The sequence below is a fragment of the Octopus bimaculoides genome, chromosome 4, assembly GCF_046866305.1.
Source record: "Octopus bimaculoides isolate indiv1 chromosome 4, ASM4686630v1, whole genome shotgun sequence".
In the NCBI taxonomy this organism is placed as follows: Eukaryota; Metazoa; Mollusca; class Cephalopoda; order Octopoda; family Octopodidae; genus Octopus; species Octopus bimaculoides.
The window spans coordinates 139,849,543-139,872,859 of NC_142931.1; the positions used below are offsets into that span (position 1 = coordinate 139,849,543).

The window sequence follows — 23,317 nt, forward strand, 5'->3', positions numbered from 1 at the left end:
AAAGAAAAGAAAAACAAGTTACATATGGTGCTGTTTAGTCCCATTTTTACTCTAATAAAATCTTGAAATTTTTGGGAGACTCTAATGGTAATTTGCCATTAGGTTGTGAGCTATAGAGTATCATTTCTCATTGTCTAAGAGTGAATAAATGAAAGAAAAGTACCTGAGGCTGTGGGTTAAAGCAGGTGCGGAAAGATATTGCAAAGCAAACGGGTAGTGTGGTGGGGATCAGGTGATCAGTATAGAAAGAACCAAATGTGGTATCCTTCTCTGCAATCACGAAAATAGTTGGCGTTAAGGTGACAAGTCAAAGTCGGGAGAGTAAAGAAGATAAACAGGTACAATACATTCAACGACATCAGACATATATTTACGATGACAGATTAAGGAGAAGGTGGAAAATATGTTACGGTATAAGGGTATAGCTGGTTGGAGGGACAACAGATGTAACCGCAATATTGAATTCATACACAATAACATACATATACACAAGTTTGTATATAAAAGTTTGATCTATTTTTGTCAAGTTACGCAAATAAACAAGATAACCATTTAGTGTACTCGGGAAGGATTCGTTTCTATACTATATAAATATTTTGCAGCTACACTTCGCGCCCAAAAAGAAACTTCGATAATATGATGTAAAATGTTTGGAGAGAAAGTAATTCTAATCTTTAAAATTGAAAATATATAAATATCTTTTGATGTGATGCATAATCACGCAGTTCTTCAACGTGGTAAACTTTGTTCGGAATGATATGATTTCCATAGCGACAAGAACTTTCCTCTAAAGCGTGTTTATTATTTGTCAACGATAAGGCATTGACTGGTAAATGGGCATCGTACCATGTATCTTTAGTAACGCTGAAGATAAGAAAGATATCGATTCTGTTGCCCTGAATGTAGACGGTAGGTTACTTCGACATCAATCGTTGGCATCAAAACAAATTTGGTTGAAGAGATAAAAGCCACTGATATAAACTAAACATGTTTTACCAGAGAAATGCAATCAAATGTTATCTATTAATGAAAACAAAAGCTAAACAAAAAAAAAAAATCAGCTTTAAATGTCAGTGGTGAAAACAAAATTATTAATTTGGAGTATTTGTTGACAGAGGTGGGAATAATGCCTACGTGGAAACAGAGGTAGCATTAGTGTTTATTTCAGAGAGATTAGTGTTATTTTGCAATTTAGTGACTGGTAATTAATTCCGAACGTTAATCTTCGACCAATTAAAGTAATTTAGCATGGTAAGAATGTAGTAAACCAACATTTTTGTTGTATTAAATTAAACGGAACTTATATAAAAGAAATTGTATAAGGTAGATTAATGTTTATGCATTATTTTTGACAGGACATACAAATTCTTTAGGTTTTAATAACCTTTAGACTTTAAATAACCTTTACAAATCAGAACAATGAGTGCGAAATTATATTTATGCACTTTGTGCGATATGGCATCTCAGTTATAAACAAAAACAAAAATAATAATTTGAAAGAAAGTAGACTCAATAAATGAATGAATGAATGAATGAATAATAATAAATAAAGCAAACAAAGTTCATTTTTGAACTGGAAGGAGTTCATTTTGCTATCATTGAACATATTGAAATCATTAAACATCTGATGAGAAAAGAAATGCTTCCTTTCGTTTTGTGGCATAGACGGTGAGTAGTGGGAACACTTGCAATTTCGATCATTATGATAGAGCATAAAATTTACATTTGCTTCTTGTTCTGTATTTGAGCTGTTTATGAATGATTACATGTCATCATCATCATCAACCTCTGGACATTACTGTCCCGAGGCCTAGGGCTCATAGGGCCAGTTGCCAGTATACGTGACCAAGATCACAACATTACGCTCTCAACAAGACGCCAGTCCCTCGCAGGCTTATTCAGTTACAGTTGAGTGAATTGGGGTAACGTAAAATAAAGGGCTTTGCTCAAAAATACAAGGACGCGTCCCGTTCAGAAATCGAATCCACGACCTTGCGATCGTGAATACAACTCCCTAAGCACTGGGTTACCCACCTTCCCATGATTATACTAAGTCGCACATTCTTTACATCTACTAAATAAAATGTTGTATTATGGACACAACATATAACCTTTTCTATAACAGACACAAGGCCCGAAATGTTTGGAAGAGGGCCAGTCGATTAGATCGACCACAGTATGCAACTGCTACTTAATTTATTGATCCCGAAAGGATGAAAGGCAAAATCGACCTCGGCGGAATTTGAACTCAGAACGTAGAAAGCAAATCTTATCGATAAACTTGTTTTTCTTATTTTACATTTTATATTTTTTCTTTTCCCTTTTCATTCTTTGTTTTTTTAATTTTTATTTATTTTACGGGATTGATTTTTTTGATTTTATTGTATTTATCTACTGTTTCTTTCTCCGAATCTGAATCAACCAATGATGATTGCTTCCGTACTGCCTGCCATTCTATTGTAACCTGCCGAGTACATACATTGTCTGTGATATATAATGAGAGTGTTTGCTCCATGTGGTAGAACAGCTGTTTTAATCAACCATGAAGCGCTCGGAAGATTAATGTTTGTTAAATTAAAGCACTTTCATAGAAATGGATAGGTGTGGATCTATATTCATTTGTATATTTTCTGTAGGTGTGCATGGTGATATAAGGTCAATTACGATCATCTAAGAGTTGTAATATATATATATATATATATATATATATGTATATATATTGCATATTATTCAACTGAATGCGACGTATCCATTTCCAAGTAAGTTCATATATGAATATATATATATATATATATATATATATATATATATATATGTACATATATGTGTGTGTGTGTGTGTGTGTGTGTGTGTGTGTGTGTGTGTGTGTGTATGTTTCCTAATGTCTGTCGGATTACAAACAATGCGTTTGTGTATAGATCACGAAAGTTCACACCAGCCTATGAACGTTCCACTGAGTATCGAAAGATACATACAACCGTTCCCTCCTTTTTCTATTCACGAACGTATTGTACAGGAGTATTGTCTCCAATCGTCGTAATGCTCAGCACTGGCTGATAAATCTATAGATATATTCTAATGTACATTATAGCGATATATATATATATTATCATATATATATATAAATATATATATATATATATATACATTGTACCATAGAGTGTCAGGAGGTATGAGAGTGGTTAATATATTTATTTAACCACTTGATATCTGTAGCGTTATAGACGTTTCGCAGCCTTCATCATGTAATAATAATTTCAGTGTAATTCCACCGAAGTCGACTCTGCCTTTCATCCTTTCGGGGTCGATAAAATAAGCACCAGTTGAGCCCCGAGGATGGGGGGTTCGATGCAATCGACTTAAGCCTCGGACTTGCTGGCCTTGTGCCAAAATTTGAAGCCAATAATTTGAGTGTATAAAAATTCGTTTTACAGGTCTGCACTAATAGGCATGCTACTCATTGTACGTTTACAAATCATGTAGTAGGATAGTTGTGTCCACTCGAGGAGCTTTCTGTGATAGCCACAGAATTCTATGAATCGATATATTGCATTACAAATATATATCTACACGAACGGATTATGTCCTGTCTATAAGTGGAAGGACTTGCCAAATGTTCCGCTCAGTAGTACCGAACCTGAAAACATGTTACGAAGCACACTTCTTAACTTGACGATCATCCACGGAAGTGGTTATACGGCTGCGGCTGCCACGCAGTTTGTTTTTTCTTTTACTCAGGACAATTAAAGGATAACGTTTTATTGACAATGACAACCTGTGAACCAAATATATCATCCGCATCAAAATAAACAAGAATTAAACAGAAGTAATTTTAGTAACGGGAAAACTTTATTAATGATTTATGGACTAATTCTGTATTTGATGATAGTATTCAAAATATATATTATATACTAAAACGAAGCATTGAAGCAGAGTGGAATACTAAAACCACGAGATTTTCATCAGGTCATCAATATCCATTGAGCAAAATAGTGTTAAAAAAACATAGCATGAGTCTAGTTTTATTTATAAACGTTATTAAAACAATTTTTTTTTTCTTTGAGCTGATTCATAGCAAAAATTTGAGAACGCAAAATACTGTTTCTCCTATTTTGCTATCTTTCCTTATTTTTATAAACTTTATATTTTTTGTTTAGCACAAAGCCAACTCCCACGGAGCATATGTTTTAATATGATCCCTCGATAACGTCGAATATAAATCCGACAAGACCTGTTTTTTAAGACAACAAAACTATAAAATGGTTGATAAACCTTTGTTTGAATGCAATGTATTATCTTCCAGGACGATATTACAAAAATAAGACTTCCTCAAATTTTAACTTACACCCAACGAACTACTAACAATAAACTTGTTAAAAGAGTATAAAAACAATAGCTATTAAAACACGAGGGAATATCTACATCAAGCTGAGATTTGAAGGGTTCTGAAAATTGCCAAAAATAAATAAGATGCAACACTACACAATTTCTTTATAATTTCATAAAACGATTTATCGAACTAGCTACCTACACATGTTTCTTAAAATTTCTAAAGTATATCAATTTAAGAAATAGGTTAGCATTGAACATCCGTCTTTATCTTCAGCGATTTCATAGTTAAAAGAGGTTTTGCTGCATAAGCTTCCTTTTTAATTGCTTCAGAAGAAAATAAAAAGCGAGAGAAATAACGAAAGAACGATATCTGGAAATAAAGATGGGTGAGTGGGGGAGGAAAAATAATTAAATAAACAAGTTCTCGTGGAAATTAGTATGGTCAGTTAAACCCGTCTATGCCAGTTTCAGTTATCATTGGAAAAGTTTAGAAAAGAAGATAATTGCCTGTATTGTAGCTAAAACCTGCCAAATTACAACGGAGTCGGAGTGAGTAGATAGTAGACGAAGATACATAGCATAAGGCTGCTGGTTATACCCGCCACCAATAAGATAAATATCGCTATCGGCTTCATCGCAGTGAAAAGTCTGATTATAACGGTTCTGTTAAAACAAGTACCATTAACACTTAGATAAATAATGCTAACCAAACCTACCAAGAAGAACTTTTTTTAACAAGATTGATAGTCAGAGAGAACTTTTAACTGCTAAAATAGAAATAAATCCTCTAAAAAATAAAGATTGCTTTCTCAGTGTGTAACATAGCACGAAGAAACAAATTAAGTAATTCAAGATGAACCGCAAATTCAAAGAACAACGAGATTAATATCAACAAGATGATTGACCATCTCATCAAGACCTAGAGATCAAAAGTCCATAATGTTGACCAAGAAAAATGATACATATATTTTAATGAGTTATTGCGGCAATACAAAATATTAGCTGAAGGAGTCGGGAGTTAAACCAAATAGAGAATTGTCTGGAACGTAGAGGTCTTAATCAAACATACGTATTATTAGCTGTTTTCTATTTTTTTTCTCTTTTTTGTTTTTCGAGTAACTTCTTTAAAGTACTGAAGTCAGTGTATTTAGGGGACTTGAGAAAACGCCAAGTTTCAATTGAATTCTGATTATTTTCTTTGCATTAAATTCGTTTTGAAAATATATTTTAAGAAATAAATACAAGACAAAAAAGAAATAGAAGAGAAAGGAAATCCAGTTCAATTCTGGTTTGGTTTCTTGAAATGTTGTCACCTGCGAGTAATTCAGAACCCTAATGTAACTAAATTTCTTAGAAACACAAATTTCTTAGAAACACGGGTGCACCAAAACGTACAATAATATTAAAAAAAGAAAAAGCTAATGACACATTGATACGGTATTAGACCCAAAAACCTGAAGCAGGAAATGCAAAGCTCCGAAACACTAGTAAATACACCAAATAGGTTTTCAATTGCTGTCAACAGAATGTAGCAGCCATTTCGCTCACTCACAACGATTAGTGATTATATTGCTTGCCAAATGTTCAAAGAATTCCAACAAGTTTCTTTTGCAATATCTGTCAATCATTTGTATATTTGTAGTGACGTGAATACCAGTGATTTTTTGTGTCTATACACGCATGTATATATGTGTGTGTGTACGTGTGTTTCTTTTGCACTACTATTCAATGAGTGTTTTATTTGTGTGTGCCTAGTCGAAAAAAATATGTTTGTATGTGTAAGTGTATACACACACTAACACACTCACACGTACATTCATACATACCCATGCATTCACACACACACACACACACACACACACACATGTATATATGTATATGCTGGACCCTCCCGTCGAAGTGTCGCTCAGTCTTTGCCGAACGACTTGCACGAATGATTTGTTTATAGTGATCAAATGCATGTGCTGTACATTATTAGCTCACTTCTTCCATCAAATCGACGTTGCCTCAACAGGTGCACGGTGTACCACGCGTCAGATGTCGAAGTCATCTCGGAGTAACGGGAAATGAAGTGTTTTGCTCAAGAATACAATACATCATCCTGTCTAGGAATTGGAACAACGATCTCGCGAGCAACACCCTAACCATTAGGCCATGCGCCCTTACACACATATATGGAATGCTGGTGGTACACAATACACCACTGTAATGTAATATTTGTTATTTGCTTAAGTCTAGAGGCGCTGAGGTGGCAGAATTGTTAGTAAGTCAGACAAAATGCTTAGCGCCATTTCTTATTTCTTTACTGCCCACCAGGGGCTACACACAGAAGGGACAGACAAGGACAGACAAATGGATTAAGTCGATTATATCGACCCCAGTGCGTAACTGGTACTTATTTAATCGACCCTGAAAGCATGAAAGGCAAAGTCGACCTCGGCGGAATTTGAACTCAGAACGTTGCGGCAGACGAAATACCGCTGAGGATTTCGCCCGGCGTGCTAACGTTTCTGCCAGCTCGCCGCCTTTAAGTTAACAAGTCTCACGGTCAATTCTTCAAGGTAGTTCGATTTCCTCTAATACATACTTCTTCCACGGCCAACTCTATGTTGGTTGACCACAAGTTGGACACCATCAAGAAAATTACTCAATGAATTTTGTTTACTCTGAGGTGCTTCAAGGTTGACAGATTTTCAATTACAGATTTTCAGTTCAAAATACTATTATCGTTACAATTTGGATTTTTAAATGAAATATAGATATTTTGAAATACTTATGAGAAAAAAAATATTTCTTCATATTTATTGTTTACTAATCTCAATAAGAACAGCAGTAACCCTGGCAACGCCGGGTAATTCAGATAGTCATATATATACCAGTTGATAAGGCATCAGCCCATCTGGACAGTTCTTGTAGTACGTTAATAGCATTAAATCGAGAAAGATTAACTTCACATTGATATAGCCTTTTAGCAAGGTAATTGCCAAGATTATCAAGTGTTGGCCTTAATATTTCACGTTTTCTTTACTTAGTAGTAAGCACACGGCACACTCACGCACGCACACACACACACACACACACACACACACACACGCGCGCGCAAAGACATTCCTCATTAACGGTCTCACCGACATTTCTAGAGAGGATCTGATCAGATAACTTGATATAAGAAAGACTTTTCAGACACTTTAAATATCCTCCTTAGTATGTCAAGAACTTCAGTATAATGCGAGAAAAGAAAATGTTCATTTTTCCATATTAGAACGCGAGACCGCACACTCACACTAATAAACACACACATACACAAACACACGCATAAACACACACAAACGCGACCGACGCACACACGCACACTCACGTCAACAACAGCACGCGCGTGCACACACACACACACACACACACACTAAATCTCTTCCCGCCTTCTTCGTCATATCAGTGACATCAGAGAAGTATTTTTCTGCTATAGAATGCAAAGACATTGCGTTCCAGAAATAAGTCAGATAGCGTGCTGTCAGGAATGATCGCTCAATCTATGGACTCACCTCATGTATAAGAGCTAGTCTGTCTGTCTGAAACACAAATCTTACAAGAGCTGCAGCTGCTTTTACTAACAAGACAAGGAAAGAATTCACCAAACACATATTCTTGTGATATAAATTGAGATGGTCGATCGATTGTTAAAGCTGTGGCGACATTTTTAACAGGAGTCGAAAGATCAAAAGGGAAAAGAAAGAGGCGTTTACTGGCGGTCACAGATAAATTTTGATTTGGTTTTCTCTGCTTTCTTGTTAGAAACATTTCCCCCCGAAAAATAACTATTGTGCTTTTGTCACTCACCTTATTCATTCCCTCACCAGTTCGTAACTTCACCGCCTGAGTATGATTAGAAGCGTGTGGATAACAAGCAAGCATGAAACATGGATGCTTGAAAAAGTAGGTTTTGTAGATAGAAAAGACTGAGGGTAAATGATATTGTTAGTTACTGTATGCTAGATAATAGAGTGAAAACGATTATTAACCCTTCGTTCATAAGCATCTATTCAATAATAAATTTCTAATCAGTTAACTGCGTATTCATGACTGTAAAACTATTAAAAGCATGTATTATTTTTTATCGCTTTTATAAAGGCGGCGAGGAGGCGCAATGGCCCAGTGGTTAGGGCAGCAGACTCGCGGGCGTAGGATCGCAGTTTCGATTCCCAGACCGGGCATTGTGAGTGTTTATTGAGCGAAAGCACCTAAAGTTCCACGAGGTTCCGACAAGGGATGGTGGCGAACCCTGCTGTACTCTTTCTCTCACTCTTTCTTCCTATTTCTGTTGTACCTGTATTTCAAAGGGCCAGCCTTGTCACGCTGAATCTCCCCGAGAACTACGTTAAGGGTACACGTGTCTGTGGATGTGCTCAGCCACTTGCACGTTAATTTCACGAGCAGGCTGTTCCATTGATCGGATCAACTGGAACCCTCGTCGTCGTAACCGATGGAATGCCTACCAACCGACGGAGTGCTAGATAATAGAGTGAAAGCGATTATTAACCCTTCGTTCCTAAGCATCTATTAAATAATAAATTTCCAATCAGTTGACTGCGTATTCATGACTGTAAAACTATTAAAAGCATGTATTAATTTTTATCGCTTTTATAAAGGCGGCGAGTCGACAGAATCGTTACCACGTCGGTTATAATGCGTAGGGGTATTTTTATGGACAAAAGTTCTGAGTTCAAATTACGCCTAGGTCGACTTTGCCTGGTCGTATGTCAAAAAATTTCAAACTAACACTGAAGGCGGTGAGCTGGCAGAATCGATAGCACGCCGGACAAAAGTGCTTAGCGGCGTTTTGTCTGCCTTTACGTTCTGAGTTCAAATTCCGCCGAGGTCGACTTCGCCTTTCATTCTTTCGGAGTTGACAAAATAAGTACTACTTGAGTACTGTAATCGACTTGTCCTCACCCCAAAATGTCACGCCTTGTGCTTTTAGAAGAAGGGATTATTATTATTATTATTATTATTATCATTAAGGTGACAAAGCTGTAAATTTGTTAGAATATCGGATAGAATACTTTGTAGCAATTAAATCCCCCTCTTTAAATTCTGACTTCAAATCACGCAGAGGTTTACTCTATCTTTTATCCCTCCAGGCACGATAAAAAAAACTAATAGTCAAGTGCTAAGGTTGATTTATTCGACTACCTCTGTCCATTAAAAACCAGGGCTTATCCCTAAATCAGAAATAATTCTTAATCTTCCATAATCACAAGCCCTTAAATGTCGGGAAGAAGTGATTGAGGATCAAAAACTGTACTTGGTTACTAGTTATCTTGCAGACCCTTGATGGAGATGAGAAGTAAAGTCAATCTCGATGAAATTTTGAACACAGAAAGTTATGGATTTTTGTCAACATAACATGGCAGTCCTGGTTTAGGACGAATGTTGCTGTAATTTAACTCCAGGAGATATCGTCTCCAGCTGGATTCCCTTGTACGAAAATATAAGGACACAGATCGTGTCGTATAGCCAGCTGGAGACGATGTCTCCTGGTGCTAAATTACAGCAACATTCGTCCTAAACCAGGACTGCCATGTTATGTTGGCAAAAATCTTTACTCTAAAGTACTGTTGCTGAATATCTCTCGTGAGATTTAAAAATAGTAATTTTCTAATTTATAGAAAATTATGTGGCCTTACATTCTATGTTAAAATTTCCGCCGATGTCAATATTGACTTTTATTCTTCATTAGCCAATAAAATAAATACTCGCCAAAGGGTCGTACTTAATCGGCAACACCCTCCTCAGCAGTTTTTCCTTGTTAGAAAGCATTATTCCTACAAGTTAACTCTATTTTTTCCAATAACTAAGTTTAAAAGTCATGTAACTGACGTACGCGAATAATTCTAAAAATGATTAAAATAGCCATCTTAATTGTAGGGCAAAAAAAAAATAATAATAATAAATAAATAAATAACGTTGGCAATTCTTAGAAAAGAAAAGAAAATTAGATATATTTAAAAAAAAACTTAAGAATTGTTTGTTTTTAATAGCGTTACTTGGATAGACAATGAAATTACAATGAAACCGAGAAGATATTTTGGAAGAGTAAAAATATATTTCAGGAACGATATTTGTTTGCGTTTGGTCTTTATATGAATTCATTACCAAAGTAGATAAAAGAAATATTTTTAAACAGCTCACCAACTTTTTTAAAACCTTTGTCCAAAGAATTATTGTTCAGTCACACGTCTCAGGGTTTCGTACACAAGTACTTTCACTTGCGCTTATATATTTGCGACAGTGTTTCTGAGGTTGTTTGTGCTTGAGATTAATGATCAGCTAGATTTAATTGTGATTTGTTTAAAGTTTTTAAGTTTTTTTTTTTTCTGTTAAATCAGTAACTTATCTATCAGCAATATTGTTTTTCAAGTCTATTATAACACAGAAGTGCCGATCTCATAAAGAAACTTTGTGTTCTTTCTTCTGTAGAAAACAAAATTTCATATACATTATTTGAACTCTGTCTTCTAAGATACAATATTATTACCAAACTTTTTTCAGCACAGAATATTGAAACTTGACACTTATATGAGAGAAAAAAGTTATATTCATACAGGCATTTTATCCCTGACTTTTGATTAAGATTATACATAGTTTCTTAAATATATGCACAGTTTCGGGGAAAAATAAGTTGTAGCATTGATATTTAGCAATAATACCGTTTCTAAATTTGGCACAAGGTCAGTAATTTTGAAGGGAGGAAGAAGTTGATTACGTCGATCCTAGCGTTCAACAGGTACTTATTTTATGTACTTCGAAGGGGCGAAAGCTAAAGTCGAACTAGGCGACATTTGAACACAGAACATTTTGTCCTGTAGGTAAACGACCAATAATATTATTTTGGTTTCAAATTTTGGCACAAGGCCAGTCTAGGAGTACTTATGTCGTAAGATAAGAAATAAACTAGCTGGGATTCGAAACCAGGTTGTGTGAGTTCTGTTCGCTAGGGATGTAATATCATTGTATTACTGAATGCCCACCTCTGAGATATGATATGAACTGCAGTTAACATTTAATACCCTGTTATAAAATTAGCACTTGATATCAAACATTAATATCTCATTAGAAACACGATTTACTCCTATCAAAATTACGCTCGAAATAAATGTGGCAGATTTCTCGCTAACGTATTTATTACACGTGATTTTATCAGGTCGAGTCATAGTTTAAGGAAGCATTTTTCATTTTCCCAAGACTGAAGACACGTTATCTTCTCCCATTCTTCTGATATTATCTAATATATTTCATTTCAAGTGTTCCACAATCTGCTATTATGTATGTATATGAGGCGGTATTAATGTTAATTTATGGTGTTTCACTATACTAAAGTTCTGTTATGCAGATAGTTTTTGGGTCGCAAAAAGGAAATACTTCTAATGCGAGAGAATATTAATGGTCTGTCTTTGAAATATTGCAGCTGGTGAATAGAAATTTAATTAATTAAAGCTTAGAATTTGGTTAAAGACCAAATTTATATTGCTGTAAATCTTTGAAGACATTCTCATGGCGACTTTATATGCTGGATTTAAAATATTTCCTCACGCTGGAAAGAATATATTTATAACCTCACTTCAAACAAAAGCCAGATGAATGGAAATATAAATCCTTCATTTTTACAAAATCTTAATGGTTAAGTTGTACTTCCTTTTCTAATTAACTTGAGTCGGACAAATTATGTTGCTAAGTTCAATATTGAATGGTTTTAATATGTATACGTATAAGGTTTCTTCAAGTTCCTTGTAAGTAAGGAATAAATCGTAATTTATACGTTAGCTCATAACTCCAATCACTGCGGGCATAGGTCAATTCCCGAATACAGACAAATTTAAATTAAAAAAGAAAGTATTATCATTAAACATATTTATTGAAATTTATAAGGCAAGTGGATTAGCAGGATCTTTACAACGTCGGATAAAGTACCTTGCAGTGTTTGACTCGATATTTTACGGTGTGAACTCAAATCCCTCTGAGGACAACTTTTCGTTTTTTTTTTCCGTTGTTGATAAAACATTATATAACAAGTCAGCGCCGTGGAGGCGCAATGGCCCAGTGGTTAGGGCAGCGGAATCGAGGTCACAGGATCGCGGCTTCGATTCCCAGACCGGGCGTTGTGAGTGTTTATTGAGCGAAAACACCTAAAGCTCCACGAGGCTCCGGCAGGGGATGGTGGTGAACCCTGCTGTACTCTTCCACCACAACTTTCTCTCACTCTTTCTTCCTGTTTCTGTTGTACCTGTAATTCAATGGGTCAGCCTTGTCACTGTGTCACGCTGAATATCCCCGAGAACTACGTTAAGGGTACACGTGTCTGTGGAGTGCTCAGCCACTTGCACGTTAATTTCACGAGCAGGCTGTTCTGTTGATCGGATCAACTGGAACCCTCGACGTCGAAAGCGACGGTGTGCCAACAAAACAAGTCGGCGCCATCATTAGACTGAATTGTTTATGTTGGAGAAATGTATTGAAGTGCTTATTCCGTTATTTTATTTTGTTCTGAGTTTGTCTGTGACAACACTGGTGCTGGGTTGCATCAGGCTGGCATTTCTCTTGGACAGCATCGATGGCATACAGAGGGAAAATGTGTTACACTCATCTTCAGAAAAATTTGACTGAGGTCTACATCCCGGAAAGGAAGCTGCCATGTGCAGATCCACAGTCAAACCGGACCAAAATGTTAAACACTAGTGATATGTAAATTAATAGTTTCTGTTCTCTGAAACTACTAGATATGATGTTTATATAAACAGACCAGCTGCTCCTTTCTCTGGGACTGTTCAAGTGACATAGACATCACTGATGAAGCTCCTAATTGGGACAAAATCGTTGAAGGCTGTTCAAAGATTTTCTGGGATTCTATAAACAAATAGATAAAATTCACAGGTTTGTATGTCTACTTCGTAGGTTTACATATAATATTTATGAGATTACGGGTATCTCTGTGAACAATACTGATTAGATGTAGATTTGATTGGACACGACTTTACACATCAGCTGTAACAAAGAATCTACAATTAACACATTCAATAACACGAAATATATTTGTTAAATAAATACTTAATAAGTTCCAAAAGCGAAATTTGAGAACCTGAAACATTCACTAAATAGAGGGAAAATGTTAGAATGAAAAGAAATTACAGTTCTATATTTAAGAGGTGAGGAATTATGTACATTATTTACAGTTGACGGATATTTGTCCTCATCTTGTTTGTTGTTAACATAACGTTTCGGCTGAGATACCCTCCAGCCTTCATCAGGTGTCTTGGGTAAATTTCGAACCTGGGTTCTCATTCCTAAGGTATTTTTCGATGTTATTATTATTATTATTATTATTTTATGTTTGACTTTTGTTTTGCATTTGTACAAGTTGGATCCAAGTCTCACCCAGAGACCTCAAGAGACAACAAGTTAGAAGTTCATGTAGGTGTTATTATTATTATTATTATTATTATTATTATTATTATTATTATTATTATTGTTGTTGTTGTTGTTGTTGTTGTTGTTGTTGTTGTTGTTGTTGTTGTTGTTGTTGTTGTTGTTGTTGTTGTTGTTGTTGTTATTATTATTATTATTATTATACTATAGCCTTGTAAAAAGTAACGATTTCACTGGAACTATCTTCTAAATTTGGCTCCTTTCAATCACTGGATTGCGGCCATACAGCAGCACCATTTTGAAGAGTTTAGTCGAACAAATAGATTCCAGTAGTAATTTCTAAATCTGGTACTTTCATATTGCAAATCAGGGGCTTGAAAACACATCGATAGTGGCTGTCATGCAACAAAGGATTGGCACACACACTCACACACACACACACACACACACACACACATATACATACATAATACATATATATATATATATATATATATATATATATATATATATATATATATAGAAAGAGAGAGAGAGAGAGTTGCAATGATATAGTCAAAAGCGATATCTTGAAATAATTTAATAGTTTCAGTTTAACGAATCCTGTCACTTGGCAATGGTCGATCCAGACTTATAGTAGATGGCACTTGCCCACGTTACCGTGCATTGGGACTAAAACCGAATGAATCCTAAACCATATGGTTCCAAAAAGGGGCTTCTACACAACACAGTCATGCCTGCCTCAATGCTGACGATTAATTTTGGGAGTATGATATTAAAAAAAAAAAAAAACTAAATTGAATTCACTCGATCAAAAATGGAATAGTTGATATATAGTTTCTCTGGGAAATAAAATGGTCACAGAAGTCTTATAGTTAGAAAGTAATCAATCAGTTAGAGGAAATAGCATTAAGATTAAACGTTTGAAGGAAATTACATACGGAAATCTTATTAACATGACTATTACATTGGAAATCGCTTGGGAAAAATTCCCCAGCAAACAGCTTTAGAATATATCCATAGGCGCAGGAGTGGCTGTGTGGTAAGTAGCTAGCATATCAACCACATTGTTCCGGGTTCAGTCCGAATGCGTGGGACCTTGGGCAAGTGTTAACTACTCTACCCTTGGAACGACTAAAGCTTTGTGAGTGGATTTAGTAGACGGAAACTGAAAGAAACCTGGTGTATATATATATATATATATATATATATATATATATATAGTAAATCCCCCAAAAAACCCACAAGAAACAACAACGCGTGGACCTGGTACATGTAAAGTATTAGCAGACGCTCAGGGAAAGAAAGAAAGATGATTTAACGTTTCGAGCAGATGCTCTTCTTCAGAAACAGAAGAACGTTCAATAGAAGGAAAGACGGAGGAATAAAATCGCCAATGATTCACAAACACATACATGTGTGCGTATATGCTTTTGTCTCTGTATCCGTCCACCCCACCATCACTTGACAGCCGATGTTGGCGTGTTTACATCCCCGTAACTTAGCGGTTCAGCAAACGAGACTGACAAAATAAGTACTAGGCTTACAAAGAATAAATCCTGGGGTCGATTTGTTCGACTAAAGTCGGTGCTCCAGCATGGCCGCATTCAAAATGGTTGAAAGAAATAAAGAATAAGAATGTATCTTTTCTTAAATCGAAATATATCTTTTATCTCTTGTTACAGTTTATGGGCCGCGGCCATGCTGGAGCACCGCTTTGAAGGGTTTTTGTTGATCCCATTACTTACGTTTTTACAGTCTGATACTTATTTTACGTGTTTGATTTGCCGAAGCGCTAACTTACGGAAAGTAAATAAACCAACACCGGTTGTGAAGCATGAGGGTTAAAAGCACGCACACACACAGACACAGACACACCACACCACATTACACCACACACACACACACGCACGCATGTATATATATAGTTGAAATTTACATAAAAACAAGACGAAGACAAGTGCATAAACAACAAGCAGGTGTATTAGTTTGACACTCGGGAAGGTGTGAGAAACTCAGACCGTAAGGACAGACGAAATACCACTAATCATTTCGCCTGGCGTTCTAACGTTTCTGCCAGCTCACCGTCTTATTAAATAAAAAAAATGTTAAAATGATAATACGCTGAAATATGTGTGTGGTGAGCATGTGCACTTGTGTCCATCTGTTATATCCTTTCTACTGGGGGCACAAGGCCTCAGATTTGGGGGTAGGAGACTAGTCAATTACATCGACCCCAGTGTTTCACTGGTACTTAATTTATCCACCCCGAAAGGATGAATGGCAAAGTCGATCACCGCGGAATTTGAACTCAGAACGTAACGACGAGTGAAATACTGCTAAGCATTTCGTCCAGACAAAAGGCTTAGCAGCATTTCTTCCGACTTTACGTTCAAAACCCGCCGGGGTCGACTGTGTATTTCATCCTTTCGGGGTCGATGTAATCGACTTATGCCCACCCCAATCTTGCTAGCCTTGTGCCAAACGTCAATGAGTTCCAGAAATAACTAGGAGGTTAACTTTGTGACGGTCTGGCGCCCTATTCAGGGACGAGTGGTGTAATCTCAGTCACTTATACCATGAGTTAGTCATATTGGAAACCGGGTTAAGATCCGGCTTTTTGAGTCCTAGGGTTCATAACAGATACAACTCTACGTAGTAAACAGTTGTCTTAATTCATCCAAGCGCAAACATATATGTCGTATAGAGTACAAACAAACATTTCATATATTAACGTTTCCTCAACGGCTTCCTCCCTTAAGTAAGAGAGCTGATTGAAATAGAGTGGCCTAATCATTGTATAAGACCGGCCCTATATCATTTCAAGGAAGTGAATCGAGAAGTTCAAAATTTTGTTTGGCAACAAAGGGCAACAGTTTGAATCAGAAGCAGCAAACATCGTTAATGTTTTCCGCTTTTGATGGTAATTCTTGAGAACTAGAAGAAGCCACTATGCCGGTTTCGTATGTATTTGTAAACGGTTGTGATTTGTTTATTTCTGTCTTTGTGGTGCTCTTTTTAATTTCTCTTACACTCCCTGTATTTCTTGTTTTCTGCTGTGTTGTTGATACCCTTGGGGAAAACGGTGCGCTGAGAATAAATATAAACTAAAATACAACAGAGAGAATGCTTGACGATTTAAGTGGGAATTAAGTAGACGATGGAAAAATCTAACGAAAGTGTGTTGACAAGACTTCCCAAGAAGTTTCACTCTGTGGTTTCCAAATGAAAATGGTTTTCCCCCTTCGAGAACTTAGACTTCAACACTTGTCACTTTGAAGAACCTTTCATAGGAGTGTCAGAATTTCAGCAAAAGAGAAGGAAATAGATTAGCTGATTATATAGCGAATTCGTGAATTTTTAATATAAACATTTGTTTTTCAAAAAGAATATACGAATATACGTTTATATATATTTATATATATATATATATATATATATATATATATATATATATATATATATATATATATATATATATATATATATATATATATATATATATATATGTATATATACGTATGTATGTATGCATATATATATGTATGTATGCATATATGTATGCATGTATGTATGTATGTATGTATGTATATATAGAGATAGATAGATTAATAGTCACATTTACTCAGATACATAAATGCACACACATGTATTTCACATAAGCGTGATCTGTACATATAAATACGCATATATATATATATATATATATATATATATATATATATATATACGAGAAGCGCTGAAAATTTCCTAGCTTTGGGTAAAAGAAAATACAAGAGGATCAGTTAATTATGATTTTAATCATCGCATGCCCCTCTCAGATTCACACACTTATTACAGCGGTCCTTTAATGATTCTAACCTCAGAAAGAGAACTCCGAAGGTTGGGCCTCCAACCAGGCCCTTCATGACACCCTCAAAGCCAGTACCCCTTCGTATATATATATACTTACATACATGTACGCTACCTTTGCTAAATGTTTAAGAAGCTCCTTTCACAAATATGATATTCCAGATTGGATACCGCAGCCAGCCATCAAATAAAACCAATTAATCTCTACATTTGTCTGCCACACGAGTAACAATGACTATTTATTACAAATCTGAATATGCACAAAATGTCGTGTATGTAAATGTCTTTTTCATATTATTGGATAGAAATTTATATTAAGTAATGTCAAAAGTTTTGTCCTAACTTTTCACTAACACATTCCAATACATCGGTGGAATTCTGTCTCTGCGAACGGGCCACAGTTATGCGACAAAACATCTGACACAATAAAATAAAGTTGAAAGTAAATTTAACAGTTTCGTACAGTATTAAAAATATAGAATATCTACCTACCGTTTGGACAGCGTATCCCCATATGTATACACGCGCAGGCAACCCCCACCCCACCCACCCACCCACATACAACCATACATTGATCGATATTTGCTATTAAAAGGAAATATTACGACTCTACTGAAAGAATACAAACACTTCCGGTATTATACTTAAGCGGATTAGCTAACTGCGTCTTATTTAAGAAATGCTTTCAACGTTTTCATATTTTGGAGTAATTATATTTACATTAAATTTTTGTTTAAGTCTTTACTGAAACTATGTTATTAACTGTCAATATACAAATGGATATATATATATATATATATATATATATATATATATATATATATATATATATATATATATAGTTTTAAAAAAACAATAACAAAAGAACAAAAAAACAACAAAGTGAGGACGTGATATGGATAGTATTATTGGACGCTCAGGAAAGGAAAGAGAGAGTGTATGACGTTTCGGGCGTAGCCCTTCGTCGGAAAGATGGAAAGTTCGGAGAATGGAAGAACGGAGAAAGAGGAAAATGGTACCAATGCCCACGAGGTTACATATATAGAATATCTACGTGCCGTTTGGACAGCGTATCCCCATATGTATACACGCACCCCCCACCCACCCACATACAACCATAGTCAAAGTATCGGATCACTGATCATGAAACACCGTCTTCGATGGTCACGAAGCGTCAAGTCTTATTCAGTGAACACACATCAGGAAAAAAACCACGTGTTTGCCCTCTTCAAAGACACAAGAGCCAACTCAAAGCAACACTGAAAGCCACTTGAATTGAGCCTAAATCGTTTCGAAACACAGGTCCGAGACCGTACCAATTGTCGGTGTTCCATCACCATCGGAATCAAAAACTTCGAAGAGACCAGAAGAGAAAAAAAAAACGAAGAAAACAAACGACAGGAGAGAAAGGCTCGGCAAAATCAACTTCGTTCTCTACCGACATTCCCATGCAGCCAATCCCATCGACTCTTCTATGCAAGAATTGGTCTGCAGTCTTCAAGGACATCACCATAAAGGAAGTGTTCAGCAAAGAAAAGAAATACTGAGATACGAGATAAAGCCGACAACGGCGATATATGCATACGTACATATATATATACAGTGATCCCTCGCCATATCGCAGGTCACCTATCGCGCACTCAGTACATCGTGGATTTTTCTGGCTAATATATGCAAATTTATATCGCGGAATACTCAGTATATCACGGGTTTCTGCAGCCGATAGGTATTTATATTGTTTTAGATTTTAATTATTTCTGTGGGAGGTTTTGGATTTTAATTTTTTTTAGATTTTAATTATTTCAGCGATAGTCGCGGGATTACTGTATACAGAGAGAGAGAGGGGGGGGGGAGAGAGAGAGAGAGAAAAGAAAGAGAGAGAGAGAGAGAGAGAGAGAGAGAGAGAGAGAGAGAGAGAGAGAGAGAGAGAGAGAGAGAGAGAGAAAGAAAGAGAGAGAGACAGATAGACACATAGATAGATAGATGCATAGATGGATGCATAGATAGACAGACAGATAGATAGATAGATAGATAGATAGATAGATAGATAGATAGATAGATAGATAGATAGATAGATGTGGCTGGCCTATGGGGTTACCTTGGCCTTCATGCCTACAAAGCGCTTAGTTTTACAACGTTTCCTCAGACCCTAAGTAGAGTTGAGAGAGGCTGGTGTTGGTTTGCGTCGGCAAGACATTTATTATCTAGAAAAATCAAATCAATTTAATAAGTGCACTAAACTTGCTGTTTCGAGCATAGAACTTCTTTAAGAAAGAGTTGACACGAAAGGCATCAATGTGCGAAAACAGGGTTTCACATAAATTTAAGTTAGAAAAACTGACTGCAGCAGTTGAGTCTCATGTAATTCTGCGTTCCCCATCAGCTGCAGCCAGACTTTTTTTAACATAGAAGAACGAAAATTCTGTTGACTCTCATTAATTTCGTTCCTGTCAAATTCCTATGCGCATATGTATCTGTGTATGTATGTTTGCAAGTTTGCATTTAAGTATGTATTTATATGCAATATAATGTGTCAATCTGTCACCAAAGCAGATTTTTTTTATCCTTTCAAAGCTACGGTTGATAAAGCATACGACAGTGAACCGATTTATATACGCGATGATAAATCGATATCTTTTATCATTTATTTGCTTTAGTAATTGGATTGCGGCCATGCTAGGGCAACCGGTTTGGAGAGTTTTCATAAAAAAAAAACAGCACCAGCTGTAAAACGATGAAAGAGTGACAAGCACACGCATACACATACACACGCACGCACACATATACATACATACATATACTCTTTACTCTTTTACTCTTTTACTCTTTTACTTGTTTTAGTCATTTGACTGTGGCCATGCAGGAGCACCGCCTTTAGTCGAGCAATTCGACCCCAGGACTTATTCTTTATAAGCCTAGTACTTATTCTATCGGTCTCTTTTGCCGAACCACTAAGTTACGGGGATGTAAACACATTACCATCGGTTGTTAAGCGATGTTGGGGGGGGGACACAGACACACAAACATATACACACACATACATATATATATATACATACATATATACGACGGGCTTCTTTCAGTTTCCGTCTACCAAATCCACTCACAGGCTTTGGTCGGCCCGAGGCTATAGTAGAAGACACTTCCTCAAAGTGCCGCGCAGTGGGACTGAACTTGAAACCACGTGCTTACAAAGCGAGCCTCCTAACCAAACATTTTTCAGACGAATGTTATTGTCACTAATTTTTAATTCTTATTTTGGTGTCGAAGATGAGATTGACTCGTAAAACGTTTGTCTGTAATGATGCAGTGTGAAATATTAATCTCCTAATGCACGTTTTAAGCTAAAACATCCCGCATTTTTTTTTTATTGTATCCCAAAAATTACAGCCAAAAATAGTTAAATTGTTTTCTGTGTTTAACATTAAAGGATTGGTTAGTTTTAATAGTCTAGCAGAAATGCTAACCTAGGGCTTTGAGTGAAACCAACAGATTCCATATTGTATAAATTTCAGTCGTTCTATTCCCTATAGGATTATGTAATTACTTTTAAGAACAAAATTCAAAACTTTTCTTCCGACCACTCTCTTCCGACCACTCTCTTCCGATTCATAGAATAACGAAAAGAATAAATAATAATAATAATAATAATAATAATAATAATAATAATAATAATAATAATAATAATAATAATAATAATAATAATAATAATAATAATAATAATAATGATAATAAAGACTGAAGAAAAGAAAAGATTCCAAATGTTCGAGTTTGAAAAGTTTCGTAACAAAATTAAAATTACATTTGAAACATTCACTACTATTCATAACCGACGTGTTTATATTAACTCAGAATCATAAACCCTGTAGCTCCCCCCCTCTCTCTCTCTTTCTCTCTCTCGACATTACTTACTATTTTCTTTGCTCTCTTCCTCTTTTTTCTTGTTTTTCTCCGTATACCAAATGATATACGTTAAATAATGGACATAGAAAAAAAAAACAAAAAAAAAACTCGTTATTCTGATTTGAAAAGTAATTAAAAATATAATAGGTTTGTTCTGTTTTTGCCCGATTTTACGTCTTTATTATACATGTTTTAAATTTGTCTCAAATTCAAGTATTTACATAAATGATAAAACTGGAATTATGACAAGCTTTTACAGAAAAAAGAACTTCCATCATCAGACGTTTTTATCTTTTATTTTACTACTTGTTTCAGTCATTGGATTGCGGCCATGCTGGGACATCTGCAGCAAATGAGCATATGCTAACGTTTGGTAAACTCTCACAACAATTCCGTTTTCTTCCGCATCTCTCGAGCTGCCGAAAACACTAACCACCACAACACTCACAAATCACACCCTTATATGAAAGCTAAATTGACAATATATGTCCATGTATACAAACAACGGGATTCGCAATATTTGAAGGACTTCCATCGCAACTTTTGGATTAAATATTATCTAGAAGTACACAGCGACACCAACCTCTTCTTCAAGCCAATGAAGACTTCCCTGGGCGGGCACGTAATCAACGACAAATTTCCGTAAAATCCCATCTACCTTATGAAATATATGGAAAATCTAATGCAATATGTGCAAACGCTTTAAGCGCGTACATACATACACACACACGCACACACACACACACACAAACACACACACATATATATATATATATATGTATGTATGTATGTATGTATGTATGTATATATAAGCACAGGAGTGGCTGCGTGGTAAGACGGGTTGACAAAAGCCTTGTGAGTTGATTTGATAGACGGAAACTGAAAGAAGCCCGTCGTGTATAGATAATATATATGTATATATATATATATATATATATGCACATTTACCTGCAAATATATGTATATAATGTAATATTATGTTATATTATATTATATTATATTGTAGTATGTTATGTTATATTATATTATATTGTATATCATCCGTCCTATTTTTCATGTTTGCATAAATACAAGACGGGTTTCTTTCAATTTTCGTCAACCAAATTCGCTCACAAGGCTATAGTAAAAGACATTGGTTGACCATCAACCTTGTACAATCCGGATATGTATGGCTTTGTATGTTTATTGATATCATCTGTGCCCCTTGTAAAAACAAAATGAAGGTATCTTCAATCGTAGAAGTCTATTTTTTTTCTATTTTAGAAAAGAACAACCAAAATATGTATGGCCTTGTACGTTTACTGATATTGTCTGAGTTTCTTATGAAAAAAAAATGAAAGTGCCTTCAGTGATCGAAGCCCTTTTTTTGATTTTAGAAAAGTACGACCAAAACACAGGCAAGCAACTTTGGTTTTAGATTGCATAATGGAATGAATAAATTTGATCTGAGACTATACAAAATACAGCAAGCGTCTATCAAATCAACATTGACAAACCATACACTAAGTAAAATTGCATTCCAAATTCACATACCTCAGCACTGTCTGTCGAACGAAATACTGTATATTGACATCGGAAACACCTATTAGACCATACACAGCATTTTTACCAAGCATGCAGAGTTTTCTGAACAAAGAAAATGCTATTTATATCAGTGCCATTTACGTTGTTATATATTTTAGCATATTGTAAAGTACGAATGAACAGTCATTTTAAGATCGAGCAATAACGATAGGTAATGGAACTAAGTAAATTTGAATTCATTTTGCTGTAATTGTTATTAAACCAACAAATGATTAAACTATTGTTA

General features: G+C 35.5%; 1 protein-coding gene across 3 annotated transcripts in view; it reads right to left on the reverse strand.

The window, feature by feature from the left end:
- The window catches only part of LOC106878516 (uncharacterized), a 175,091-nt gene that overhangs the window by 87,590 nt on the left and 64,184 nt on the right, over window positions 1-23,317 (reverse strand). The window contains exon 1 of one of the 3 annotated variants that reach the window (XM_089351578.1): window positions 8,170-8,191. The exons of the other annotated variants lie outside the window; for them this stretch is intronic. The gene's annotated coding sequence lies outside the window, so the exon portion shown is untranslated. Of the gene's footprint in view, window positions 1-8,169; window positions 8,192-23,317 lie in introns of those variants that run through there. 3 annotated transcript variants of the gene reach the window in all.